Below are 14263 nucleotides of genomic sequence, written 5' to 3'. Positions count from 1 at the left end.
GGCCTGCCATATAGAGATCGTGTCGGACTTAAGCTCAAATGCGTTCATCGCGGCGCTAAAACGGTTCTTTGCAAGACGTGATTGGCGACAGCGCCACCAATTTTGTAGGTGCGTCACGAGAGCTCAACAGAGCTTTCGACTCGCCAAGTCAGAAACTCATTGACGACGAATGCAGCCAGCGAGGAGTCAGGTTTCACTTCATCCCCCCACGCTCCCCTCACTTTGGAGGATTATGGGAGAGCGCCGTGAAGGTGGCCAAACAGCTGCTGGTGAAATGCACCAACAGCACAGCACTTAACTACGAAGATCTTGCGACTGCCATCACACAAGTAGAAGCGGTGATGAATTCTAGACCTCTGCATCCCTTGTCATCGGACCCGAATGACTTCGAGGCGCTAACTCCCGGTCATTTCTTGGTTGGCCGACCCCTGAACGCGTTAGTAGAACCAGTAGACGACGCACTGTTGAAACTGTCCATGAGCAACCATTGGAAACGCATTCTAATGGTACACCACATGTTCTGGCACCGCTGGTCGTCGGAATATTTGACGTTGCTGCAGAAGCGGACAAAGTGGAGCACTGTAGCCAACAACATTCAACTTGGTACACTGGTCGGAATAATATATCGGACCGAGACGAGTTTGTTTCAAAAGTTCGCCACACCCCCTTCCGCCCCCGCAAAGGACGAAAATCTGGGGATATTCAAAAATCTCAGGGACTATTAAGGCTAGAGTAACCAAATTTGGTATCCGCACTCCTGTTAGATCTTACTATAAAACGTGTATCTCAAAATTTCACCCCACCCTTTTCCGCCCACACAAAGGACGAAAATCTGTTGCATCCACAATATTGCACATTCGAGAAAACTAAAAACGCAGAATCATAGATAATGACCATATCTATCAGATTGCTGAATCTGGATCAGATCAGATCATTTTTATAGCCAATAGGAACAAATCAATTTGCAGTGGCTACGCAGCGCCCGACGTCACGCTCAGACTGATTTTCTGTCTCTCTCGCACGCACTCTTTGTCGTGTCGTTTAATATTAGCGGCGGCTGCCGGAGGAGAGCCATACTGACTTAGTATCGGGTATAACCGTAGAGTTGCGGTGTCCGCAGCAACTCACAACGTTCCCCCTCGTTTCATATCGTTTTCATCTCAAATGGCCATAAATCAAAGAAGCACTTTGTCACAGATATAAAAGCAAGTATCCGGATCGTATAAATCATTTTGGAATCCTACCACCCTCTGCACTCCACTCCAGACATGTGTCACCGAAAAAAGTGCCACAAAAACACAAACAGCACCAAAGAAACTATTCTCAAAGATGCGTATCGTATCGCATCTGTTCTTCTCCTACAAACTTCATAAAAGGTTATGTACGAGCTAAGTCCCTCCAACAGTTTTCCAGTGGAATCCGTCTACACAATTAAGACCTTCCTTAATCCGCTCGATGAAGTTCCTTGCTCGTTCGTTTTATTTCGTATGTCTCTTAAATCTAGTGATCATAATTCAGATCGTTTTGGCTCGATACTATTGATACTATCGATTGCGCTTCTTTATATGTACATAATGTAACGCACCAACTTCAAATTAATTCACAATTTTAGTAATATTTACATTTTAATTCAAATATTCAAATTGTTAACCTTTATAAAGTAATTTAATCCTATATTCTATTAAGGGGCGTCAACATTCTCCCCACCTTGGAAGCTCCTTCCAACATTAAGTTTATCGGCATCTGTAGGCAGCGGGCAGAGCTTATGTACGTTGCGCTTAAATAATCCAGTCTTGGTCCTGAGTGTTACAACCCGAACTGCACCATCAGCTCCTGGGTGTAACTCTGCAACTCTTCCCAGCAGCCATTGTCCGGGCGGAGCGTTGTCTTCCGCAATAAGGACCAGTGTACCAAGTTGAATGTTGTTGGCTACAGTGCTCCACTTTGTCCGCTTCTGCAGCAACGTCAAATATTCCGACGACCAGCGGTGCCAGAACATGTGGTGTACCATTAGAATGCGTTTCCAATGGTTGCTCATGGACAGTTTCAACAGTGCGTCGTCTACTGGTTCTACTAACGCGTTCAGGGGTCGGCCAACCAAGAAATGACCGGGAGTTAGCGCCTCGAAGTCATTCGGGTCCGATGACAAGGGATGCAGAGGTCTAGAATTCATCACCGCTTCTACTTGTGTGATGGCAGTCGCAAGATCTTCGTAGTTAAGTGCTGTGCTGTTGGTGCATTTCACCAGCAGCTGTTTGGCCCCCTTCACGGCGCTCTCCCATAATCCTCCAAAGTGAGGGGAGCGTGGGGGATGAAGTGAAACCTGACTCCTCGCTGGCTGCATTCGTCGTCAATGAGTTTCTGACTTGGCGAGTCGAAAGCTCTGTTGAGCTCTCGTGACGCACCTACAAAATTGGTGGCGCTGTCGCCAATCACGTCTTGCAAAGAACCGTTTTAGCGCCGCGATGAACGCATTTGAGCTTAAGTCCGACACGATCTCTATATGGCAGGCCTTTGTTGCAAAGCATACAAATATGCACAGATACACCTTTACTGGGCGTTTTCCTCGCATGTGAAAGTGCATCCATATTGGTCCAGCAAAGTCCAGTCCAGCGCGCTCGAAGGGGTAGATATTGCCTCGCACTCGGTTAGCTGGCAGCGCTCCCATCAGCTGTGTTGCAGCGAGCGGCCGACGACGAAAGCATGGTATGCAGCCACGGATCACCCTGCGGGCAAGTTTCCTGCAAAAAGGCACATAGCGATTGTGCCCCGGCATGTAAATTCTTTCGATGTGTGAGTTCAACAAGCGCCTCTACCACTTTATGGTTGCTCGGCATTAAGATGGGATGCCTTGTGTCAAATGGCAATTCGGCATTGGACAACCTTCCGCCGACTCGAATAATAGTTATTCCCTCTTCCTCTTGTAAAAACGGGCTTAAACTCTGAATTCTCGCTGATTTTATCACCTTTCCCTCTTTAAGCTTAATGAATTCCTCATGCAAGCTCAACTGCTGCACATTATATACAATATAGCGCAATCCGCCCTCCATTTCAGCTGCAGTAAGGTTGCCTGTTTCATTTGAGTTTGATCTCAACGATATTCTACGCCAGCGAAAAATATAGCTAAAAACTCGCTGCAATTTAAGAAAATCATTTACAAATTTGCATCTCCCCAAGACATCTAACTTCTCATTACTTTCTACCTTTCCAACTGTCAGCGAGAACTTACATTTCCTCTCCTCTGGAACTGTTTGTATTTCCTCACTCCAATTAAATTTGGTCCAGTCATCTGCTGCGTCCATTAAAAATTCTGGACCGTTCCACCACATCGTTGACTTGATCAATTCGGTTACCAATAATCCCCTAGATACAATATCTGCAGGGTTTGATTTGGTGTCGACCTTGAACCAATCCTGTACATGTGTGAGCTCTTGTATTTGAGCCACCCTATTGGCAACGAAGGTGGTCCATCGACTAGCATGTGACGACAGCCAATTTAACACAATTGTGGAGTCCGTGAAATAGTTAACCTTCTCTACTGGTATGTGAAGACAGGCGCATACCTTATAATGTTACGGCTACGGGCTGGTTAAATCTTGTTGGCAATGCAGCCTCAGCAGGAAAGGGAATCGGGGTTAGTGCACTGTTCGGAGCAGAACCCAGCCGATTAGCTGCTTGCCAAATAGCACCTAATTCTTGGCCCTCAGCCGCTTATTTTGTTTGTTACTTATGTCTATGTCACTCATTTGTTTGTTAAAGCTCTGCGCTTGCTTGCCCTGCTAAACGCTCTCTGCCAGCTCGCTCTTCGCTATCTCCGCTTTGCGTCTGCCTACCGACCTCGGCCGAGCGAAGCTGCGCTTAGCGATCGGAGCGGCAATGTAAAGGGCAGGCAAGCCACACTTGCAATTTGGATGTCACGCATTAAAGAACATATCGTAATTTTATTTCTGCGCCGAGTTTTATTTAATTCGAAATAATTAGTCGGCCGATTGGGGATAAAAAACATTATCTCCACATAAAATTTGGTGACCCCGACGTGATCTCTGAGTTGCAGTGTCAATTAATAATCATTCGCGATCGACATTCGTTAGCCCTAGCAAATTTTCGGCGGTTAAGCACAATTCGGTGCTAAAACACACTTACATACACCTACATACACGCATTGCTGGCTATTAATTTCTCTGTCGCGACAATTCGGTCAGTGCAGTGCGGTAGGCAGTGCAGCGAACTCACTAATACACACAAGCGGAGAACAAAGCGGAATCGGACAGCTCGCACAGCCGCACAGCTAAAGGCATTAGCTGTAATCCCTTTGCTTTCGGTTCCCACGTTTATACGTATACAGGGTGTCTTTTTCGGTCGTGCTGAGTGACTCTTTTAAAACCTCAACATGGCAGCACCTGAGCCTACCAATGTCGCGAACGCAGCAATGCCGAGTGATGTAGATTTCTACAAGCACAAGGCCGAGTCCATCGCGCGCCAACTAAAGGCCATGGATCGCTTTCTCACCAAGGGAGAGCTTGCCGAGTTAGATGAAGCAGAACTTCAAGCTCGCTTAGAGCAGATCGAGCGAATGAATGCGGATTTCGATGCCGCTCAAACGAGCCTTGAAAGGCTGGATTTCCTGCAGTTAGCCCATGATGCCCGGCTGGACTTTTCGAATGTTTATGTCAAGGTTAGGTCCAGGCTGTCGCGGGAGTTGATGGCGGCTCGCACGGTAAATGTTGCCAATTCAACGGCTCGGCATACTCTCGAGGGGAACTCGTCGTTGTTCGCCTATAATAGTATAGGCCGTTCTCGAATGCCCGAGTTGCAGCTTCCGCGATTCGGGGGGAACTACATGGATTGGCCAGAATTCCACTCGATGTTCTCGACAATGGTGCACAAAGACCATCGTATACCAATCATCGAAAAATTCCAATATCTTCGTGGATGTCTAGATGGTGCTGCGCTGGATACGATTCGTTCCTTGGAACTTTCTGAGGAGAATTACGACAAGGCGTTGAATTTGCTAATGTTGCGATTCGATAATAAACTGTTACATTTTCAGGCACACGTCAAGGCTATTTTCGGGTTGCAAGGGGTGGAGAAGGGCTCAGCTATCGGCTTGCGCGCGCTCAGCGACAAAATCAATTCGCACTTGCGTGCACATCAGACCTTGGCGGCCCCGCAGGAGATTTCCGATGGGTTGCTGATCTTCATCATAGGCACGAAATTGGACCACAAGACCAAGGAGAAATGGGAAGAGAACTTGCCGACGTCAGGATTGCCTCGGTGGTCAAGCATGGCCTCATTCTTGGAAGCAAGATGTCGGATGCTGGAAAATTTGGGATCGGCTATGGTAACAATTCCTAGCCAGCAGGTGGGAGAAAGTAAACCTAGCACCCTAATCACCTCCATTAACGATCATAATAGCTCAACATGCAAGTATTGCAAATCCTCCGATCACTACATATCCCGATGCCAGGCATTTATAGATCTCCCTGTTTTTTCTCGATACAAGGAGGTGAAGAAGCGCCATTTATGTCTAAACTGCCTCAACAAAGGCCATTCATTGCAACGCTGCAAGTCAGGGGCATGTAGAAATTGCCAAGCCAAGCATCACACACTGCTCCACATGCAGTCGGGCTCTGACGCTGAGTTGCCGTCGCCGAGCACGGAATCGACCCAGCATGATCCTGCAAGTGCCCTAGTAGCAAGCAAATATATTAGCCCTCCCCCCTCGAGTCAAAAATCTCTGCCTAGCCAAAACGTGCTGCTAGCTACTGCAATCGTATATGTCAGGGGCCGTTTTGGCTCGCTTATTCCATGTCGTGCCATTTTAGATTCCGCTTCTCAGGTTAACTTTATAACATCGAGACTCGCCAATCAGCTGCAGTTAGATCCTCACCCGTCTCACGTTAAAATCGCCGGTATTGGAGAGCCAATTCTACCATCCAGCAAGGCTGTGGACATCGTCCTGCAGTCTCAAGACGAAAGCTATCGCGGTTTCCTCTCTGCAATTATCACTGCCTCAATCACAGGAATGCAGCCTAACTTCGGCCTAGACGCAGAGGATTGGCCAATGCAAAATAATCTAAAACTAGCTGATCCTAATTTCGACAAGCCACAGCGTGTCGATCTGTTGATAGGAGCTGGTTTGTTTTTCGAATTAATGTGCGTTGGACAGATTCGACTGTCAGACCAATTGCCAACATTGCAGAAGACGAAACTTGGCTGGATAGTGTCAGGAAGTATTAAAAACTCTGAGAAAGCCCGTGCGGCGCTAGCAGCCGTTGAAGATCCCCCTGTCATCTCCGCTTGCGAGACTAATTTGTGCGATATTGTAAGGCGGTTTTGGGAAGTCGATGGAGATTATTCGCCCTCATCAATTTCGGAGGAAGATGTTCATTGCGAACAGCATTTCGTCACAAACTGCATTCGCCTAGAGTCCGGAGCTTACTCCGTGCGTTTGCCAACCAAATTCAGTCTAGAGGAATTAGGAGAATCGTATCAGCAGGCGCTACGTAGATTTCTCAATTTGGAGAGGAAGCTAGCAAAAAATGCACAGCTTAAGGCAAAATATATGGAGTTTCTTCAGGAGTATCGTGATTTAGGACACATGTCGCCAGCTTCGCGGCAGTCAGACCTTCGTTTCCGCTTTTTTAAAGTCGCCTTGTGTGGCGATATCTGCAAAATGTACCGCTGTGTACGCGTTTCCCATCCCGATACGCACGTGCAGTGCATCCTATGGCGCAATGACCCGAAGGAGGAGATTCAGGTGTTCAAGTTGGAGACTGTTACTTACGGAACCAAACCTGCCGCTTTCTTAGCAATTCGTGCTATGCATCAATTGGCAAATGATGAAGAGTTGCGTTTTCCGCTTGGCGCTGATGTTGTTCGAAGAGATTTCTATGTCGATGATCTCATATCTGGAGGGGACAGCATTGATTCTGTCATCAAAATTCGTCAGCAGGTAAAGGAGCTACTTTCGAAAGGATGTTTTCCCATACGTAAATGGTGTTCCAATGAACCCGCTGCTTTGGAAGGCGTATCGGAAGCGGATCGCGAAAAGTTCCTTACCTTTCATGACGGGACTGAAGTAACCAAGGCGCTTGGTCTAGTTTGGGATCCCACCACGGACAATCTTCTGTTTAGCTTCGCTCACGTCGGAACCGCTGCAGGCCCAATATCGAAGCGTTCGGTCCTGTCTACACTAGCTAGGTTCTACGATCCTCTAGGGCTCATCTCTCCCATCATCACAAAAGCTAAAATATTTATGCAGTCGCTATGGAACGAAAGCCTAAAATTGAATTGGGACGAAAGCCTGCCCCAGGATCTACATACGACTTGGATTGAGCTGACTTCGCAGTTGTCGATGGTTAAAAACTTTAAGTTTCCACGTTACGTGCTTCGGCAGCAAGCCAGATTAGAAATGCACGCGTTTTGTGATGCGAGCCAAGCAGCATATGGCGCCTGTGTATACATGCGTTCGGAAGCTCTTGGCATTGTGCAAAGTCATCTCTTATGCTCTAAATCCAGAGTCGCGCCCTTGAAAAGTATGACTATCCCCAAGCTTGAGCTGTCCGCTGCCCTCGTATTAGCCGAACTAGTGTCCACCATAGTTAAGGGATTATCAGCTCCATGCCAAATACATTGCTGGTCGGATTCGTCCATAGCCCTTGCCTGGATTCGAGAATCACCATTGAATTTTAATATATTTGTTTCTAATCGAGTTCAGCGGATTCAGGAGCTCACCGCTGGAATGACTTGGCATCACGTGCCCACAAAGTTGAATCCTGCCGACATCATATCACGTGGAGCCACGCCCGCTGAACTAATGGATAGCAGCCTTTGGATCTCTGGACCACCATTCTTGCGTCTTGAGAGCTCAGAGTGGCCTGCAGGCTTGCAATTGCCGACCGATGTACCAGAACGTCGTCATGCAGCATTGGTTGTTTCAAACGAAAGGGATGTATCGTACGATTGCAAATTTCAAAACTCATTCGGATCCATGCAGCGCGTCTTTGCTTACATATATCGATTCTACATTTTCAAGGACAAAGGCATAGCGCGGTCGAAGGGTCAACTTACCGTAATCGACATCAAAAATGGTAAGCATTTGCTCATAAGGGCAATACAGCAGCAACAATTTTCGGAAGAGATAAGGGCCCTCGCCAGCAAACAGGCCCTACCCCCAAAAAGCACGATGGCCTCACTGAATCCATTTCTGGATAGCTTTGGATTGCTGCGTGTTGGAGGCCGCCTCCAAAATGCCGAATTGGACTACGACGCGAAGCACCCGATCCTGCTTCCTAAGGGACATCCTGTCACTGTCTCTATTATTATCTTCTTTCACGAAAGGTTTCTCCACGCAGGAGCTCAAGGATTGCTCGGACTGCTTCGGCAAAAATTCTGGCCTATTGGCGGACGCAAATATGTTGCGGGAATCATTCGCAAATGTGTTAGATGCTTTCGTTTGAAGCCAGTGCTGAGGGAACATATCATGGGAAACTTGCCTGCGGATCGCGTAAGGACTAATCCAGCATTCCACACAACGGGCGTTGATTTTTGAGGACCCTTTTGTCACAAGTCGGAAGTCAGAAGCAGGCCTCCTATCAAATGTTACATCGCTGTCTTCGTATGCTTTAGCACCAAAGCAACTCATTTGGAAGTCGTTCGGGATCTATCTACAGAATCCTTTCTGGCAGCATTAAGGCGTTTTATAAGTCTACGTCCCAAACCTCGAATCATCTGGTCAGACAACGCTACAAATTTTGTAGGAGCAAAAAATGAGCTTTTGGAGCTTCGGAAAATGTTCCTCAGCGATCCTCATACGTCGGCTGTGTCACATCTCTGCGTTTCTAGTGGAATCGACTGGAAATTCATCCCCCCTCGCTCACCTCATTTTGGGGGTTTGTGGGAGGCGGCTGTTAAAGCAGCTAAATATCATTTTCATCGCATCGTCGGGACCTACATTTTTACTCTTGATGAAATTCAGACCTTGGCTTGTGAAATCTCTGCTTTGTTAAATTCCCGTCCGCTTTATGCAATTACAGAAAGTCCCGATGATCTAGATGTGCTCACGCCAAACCACTTTCTCAATGGAGCCCCGAAAGCTGCATTCGACGAGCCAGATGTGGCGCATCTCCGGGTCAACCTACTTAGTCGATGGCAGCGGCTGTGTCAAATGAAGCAGGCGTTTTGGAGAAAATGGAGCACGGCGTATCTTTCGATTCTTCAGGAGCGGAGCAAGTGGCGGTCATCGTCTCCAAACATCAAGCTAGGAGCGCTCGTCATGATCAAGGAGGAAACGCTGCCACCATTAAGGTGGCCGCTTGGCCGCATTGAGAGCGTCATCCCAGGAAAAGATGGAACCATCAGAGTAGCCGTCATCCGCACTCAAAAAGGCCTTTTCAAGAGGGCAGTTGGAAAAATAGCGGTTCTGCCCCTTCAGGATGGATCTGTTGAAAGCCTTTGCCTTCCAACGGGGGGTGAATGTTCGGAGCAGAACCCAGCCGATTAGCTGCTTGCCAAATAGCACCTAATTCTTGGCCCTCAGCCGCTTATTTTGTTTGTTACTTATGTCTATGTCACTCATTTGTTTGTTAAAGCTCTGCGCTTGCTTGCCCTGCTAAACGCTCTCTGCCAGCTCGCTCTTCGCTATCTCCGCTTTGCGTCTGCCTACCGACGTCGGCCGAGCGAAGCTGCGCTTAGCGATCGGAGCGGCAATGTAAAGGGCAGGCAAGCCACACTTGCAATTTGGATGTCACGCATTAAAGAACATATCGTAATTTTATTTCTGCGCCGAGTTTTATTTAATTCGAAATAATTAGTCGGCCGATTGGGGATAAAAAACATTATCTCCACATGCACTATACTGCGCTCTGGGCTCAGCTCGCCGGATGGGGTCGGGGTCTTTCCTATCCCTATACTTCCTTGTTCTCGCCATATTATAAAAATTTAAGTGTACTGACACAGAATCTACTTTGATCAAAACAAAAAAAACAAATGTAATCAATCCCCGGTCGGCATAGATTGCAAGAAGGAATCCGGTAGTCGCGTATTTAATTTAGTGATCCTAGGTGTAGGAGATCACTAGTTCCTCTATACCCTCCCTACCTTCGGCAATGCGTGGAACGATGTTGGCATGGCCCCTAACGTAACTACCGCTGCATTATTACACTCGATGCATCATTGGCATTATGTACTTAGACAGAATGGTTGTTATTTATTCCAAATTCATGTTAATTCAAAATAGTTCTATTAATCAAGATTCAAAAGATTCATATATAACAAAAGGTTCATTAACTTAAGAATATAAAATACAATTCATAGCAAAACTGAGCATTTTTACTCACGAAGGTCAACATTTCCATTCAATACGAAATTAATGATCATTACCAAATTCAAACACTTTCCTTGACGAGCTCGTTGGGCCCAATGAACTGCTTCGGTAGCTGTGGAACAATATTTATTATATAAAAATAGTAAAGAATTAAAGAATGATATTTTGGCCGACATTGCCAGAGTGAATCAAGGCTTAACATTGAGTTGATTAGGAAAGGACTTAAGACATATGATAAAGAAATTAATTCTATAGGAAAGATATTCCTTAATATAACTGTATATTTTTATATGATTTTACATTTAAAGTCAAATTTAATTGAAGTGCAAACACAAGAATGCAAGCAAAAGAAAAGAACAAGACAAAGCAAAGAGAATGTCGATGATCAAATTAATGCACGTTTATATGTGTGTGCATACGCACGCATATGTCCGAATTCTCTTCGAACGAAAGCTCGCTCTTGGCGTGTGAGCTATCACGCTCTCCCTTTCATTACGCTGCACCGCTGCTATACCCTGCTATTTCGCGGGTATGTTCGTACTCACGAATCGATGATCACATGTTGTCCACGACCCAGGTCACCCTAAATTCCGATTCCTGATCTTGTATTCACATCTTCTGCACAATTTTAGCTGACATAAATTTTCACTTTAATTCCTAGGCGTTGTCGATTCCGCATCAAGGATGTTGAGTTGCATCCCGCAAGACACGCTTATAGGACATTCAAAGGTCGATACAGATCGTCCGTACAACGGAAACGCTGGTAATTCGAAGCGGCCAAAAATAAGACACTGGTGGTTGCGTGGGGGGGTTAGGCGTGAGAGCGCCAAAGCACGGCAGACCTCCAGTGACCAAGAGATTCTGTAATAGATTCGGAATTCAGTGAATGTACCAAACCTGCTTTCCTCTATAATCACCTTCTTTTTCTCTACGTAGCACTTTGCACTTTCACCACACAATATAGCTTGATCTTGCTTTTTAGTCGATTCTCCGCCGACTTGCAGTTATTTAATTTGGTATGTATTATGTAATACAGGGACACGTGAACTTCCACTAGAGTTTGGCACTATTGGCACAGGCACAACCGAAGTGTTTTGGGAGAAAAATTGAATTGATCCGCGTGTTCACCGTCGCTGTCGGCTTAAGCGGCATAGACGAGCTTTAACGGGACCCTTCCATGGAATTCGGTCTCGAGAGACGAAAAAGAACATTCGAGCAATTAAAGCTCCATATTCGAAGTAGCTGTTTTTAAAGCCTTGGTGTTCGAACTAATCAAGTTGGCGCGTCATTTGAATCTGCTTTATATCTGGGAAATTATTAGGGAATTTAATCTGGGTTTGCTTCACTGGCCACTACAACCTTTGCCATTAGCTTGGCCACTAACAATGCCCCTTGTAACTCTAAGCGTGGCAATGATGTTACCCTAACTTGGGCTACTTTGGACTTGGCCGTTACCAGTCGCACCGAAATTCCTCCCCCTTCATCCCTAACACGAGCATAAATTACGCCGCCGTAAGCTCTGTTGGATGTGTCAGAGAAACCAAACAGTTGCAAAGTGCATGGGTCGGCCGTAATTGGAATTGAGGATCGCGGAATTGAAAATTTGTCAATTAGTTTCAGTTCTTCTCTATATCGAAGCCATTGAGTTGCGTAGCTTGCTGGTAACTCCTCGTCCCAATCCTGCTTTAGAAGCCAAAGTTCCTGAACAAAGGTCTTGCCCAAGATCAGCAAGGGACTCAAGAACCCTAACGGATCAAACACCTGAGCCAATTCGGACAGCACTGATCGCTTCGTGGCGATTGCGGAGACCTTTATGTTAAATTAACCGTTAGAGTTGAATTAATTTTTAGCGTGGCTTTTTCACACTTGTTGTTCGTTTAATTGTTGCAGCGCCATGAATTGGTCGCTGATTATTTCCATTTTGATCAGTTGCCTGCAGGGCGGACAGAGTGCCTTCGACGCAGACTGTCCCACGCTGGCCGACGGCGACAGCCTGTCGCAGACACAGCTACTGGACCGCCTAACGCACGGCTGCCGATACGACCGTCTGGAGCGGCCAATCACCTACACGGAGACGGGCACACGCCTCCCGGTGGACGTCTACATGCGAGCCTACATCTACTTCATGCAGAACCTGGAGGCCCACGATCTGCAGTTCAAGATCTACGCCCTGCTGCAGTTGCGCTACCTGGACCCGCGGCTGAACTTCCGTAACGTCAGCCCCAAGCGGCGGCAGCCCATCCTGGGGGAGCAGCAGCTGCGCGACTCTCTCTGGATGCCGCACATCTTTCTGGCCAACGAGCGTGACTCCAGCATTCTGGGCACCACGGAGAAGGATATTCTCACTTCCATTTCGCCGGATGGGACTGTCATCGTCTCGAACCGCATCAAGGCCACGCTCTACTGCTGGCTGAACCTGAAGAAGTTCCCCTTTGACGAGCAGGACTGCTCTACTGTGCTCGAGAGCTGGATGTACGATACCTCGGAGCTGGTACTCCACTGGGAGCAGATAACGCTTGGAACAAGCACCATGCTGACCTTCATAACGCTGGCCTCGGCGCAGGGCAAAACGCTGCCCAAAGTGAGCTACATCAAGGTTTCGGAGGTGTGGTTCCTCGGCTGCACTATCTTTATTTTCGGCAGCATGGTGGAGTTTGCTTTTGTGAACACCATCTGGCGCCGCAAGCAGAATGTGCCCGTCAAGAAACTCAACAGCAAGCACATCCTTAAGTCTACTCTGTCGCCCCATCTACTGCGCCGCCGCAGTCACGCCCGGTCCCGCTCCTTCTCGGAAATGGCGCGCTAGCCGGACACCAGTTCGCTGGCCGGGGCTGGCTTCAACAACTATCTGACCGTAAATTTACCCATCACCACGATCACAGAGGGTCAGGTGTTGGGCCAAATGCGGGAGGGCTTTAAAAGCGAGAAGCGGAAGACCAGCGGCCAGGCAATGAGCGCCTCTGGCCAGAAATTGGATATATCCTTTGTGGAGAGCGCCTTTGCTCGACCACCACTAGGTGGTGGCCTTGCACCGGGGCAGTCAGCGGCGGCCGTCAGCGAAACGGCCAACTCTCAGATGTACAACAACAATCGATCCGAGGGGGTTGGCATGGGCGCTGGAGCGGAGGAGATGGATTTTACTGGCTGGACAACGCTGACATCTCAGGAGATTGCCATGTGGATCGATAGTCGTGCTCGTTTGGTATTCCCTGTGGCCTTCCTGGTGTTCAACATGTTCTTCTGGACGTTTGTCTACTGCATTTGATGGTTTAAATTTTTTTTAAATTTACCCTAAAAGTTCTGTTGGTTCCATAACATTTTTTGTTTTTTTATGTACTTTTCAAGTGTTTGTGTACTTAAAATACTTTATATTTGTGCTTCTTTGTGCCTTGATTATATCAATATATTTTGTATAATCGCTTCTTATTGCTAAAAAAAAAAAAAAAAAGCAAAATTGGAATTTGTCCTCTAGACTTGACCAATATATCCCCAAAGTTTTAGCTGCGTCCTCTGTTTTTAGCATCAGGGGCTCTAGGCTGGTGTTGTTGTCCATTCCTTGATAATTGCTGCGCCATTTGTGCAGCTCGAACTTTCCTAGCCCTAATAACTCGGTCACTTGTTCTTTCAACTTTGTCAGTTCCTCTTTTGATTCGGCTCCACACAGCATATCATCCATATAGAAACTTCGCTTAACTGCCTCTCTAGCTAACGGAAATTTTTCCGCGTACCTATCGACCAAGTAATAGAGGCAACGTACTGCCAGGAACGGCGCCGAATTTGTTCCATAAGTGACCGTGTTTAGGCGTAGCACCTGGATAGGATCCGAAACGTTGCATCGCCATAGAATGCATTGATAGTTTCTATGTGGTTCCGCAACCAATATTTGACGGTACATTTTCTTTATGTCGGCCGTAAGGGCGTATCTATAGAAACGGA

At 47.0% G+C, this 14263-nt stretch overlaps 1 pseudogene; it reads left to right on the top strand.

The window, feature by feature from the left end:
* The first annotated feature begins 12149 nt into the window (after positions 1-12149).
* Positions 12150-13753, top strand: LOC117193339 (annotated as a pseudogene).
* The last annotated feature ends 510 nt before the right edge of the window (positions 13754-14263 follow it).

Source organism: Drosophila miranda (assembly GCF_003369915.1).
Source record: "Drosophila miranda strain MSH22 chromosome Y unlocalized genomic scaffold, D.miranda_PacBio2.1 Contig_Y2_pilon, whole genome shotgun sequence".
NCBI lineage: Eukaryota > Metazoa > Arthropoda > Insecta > Diptera > Drosophilidae > Drosophila > Drosophila miranda.
The sequence above is the reverse complement of the archived record's forward strand: the minus strand, read 5'-3'. Positions and strand labels throughout refer to the sequence as shown.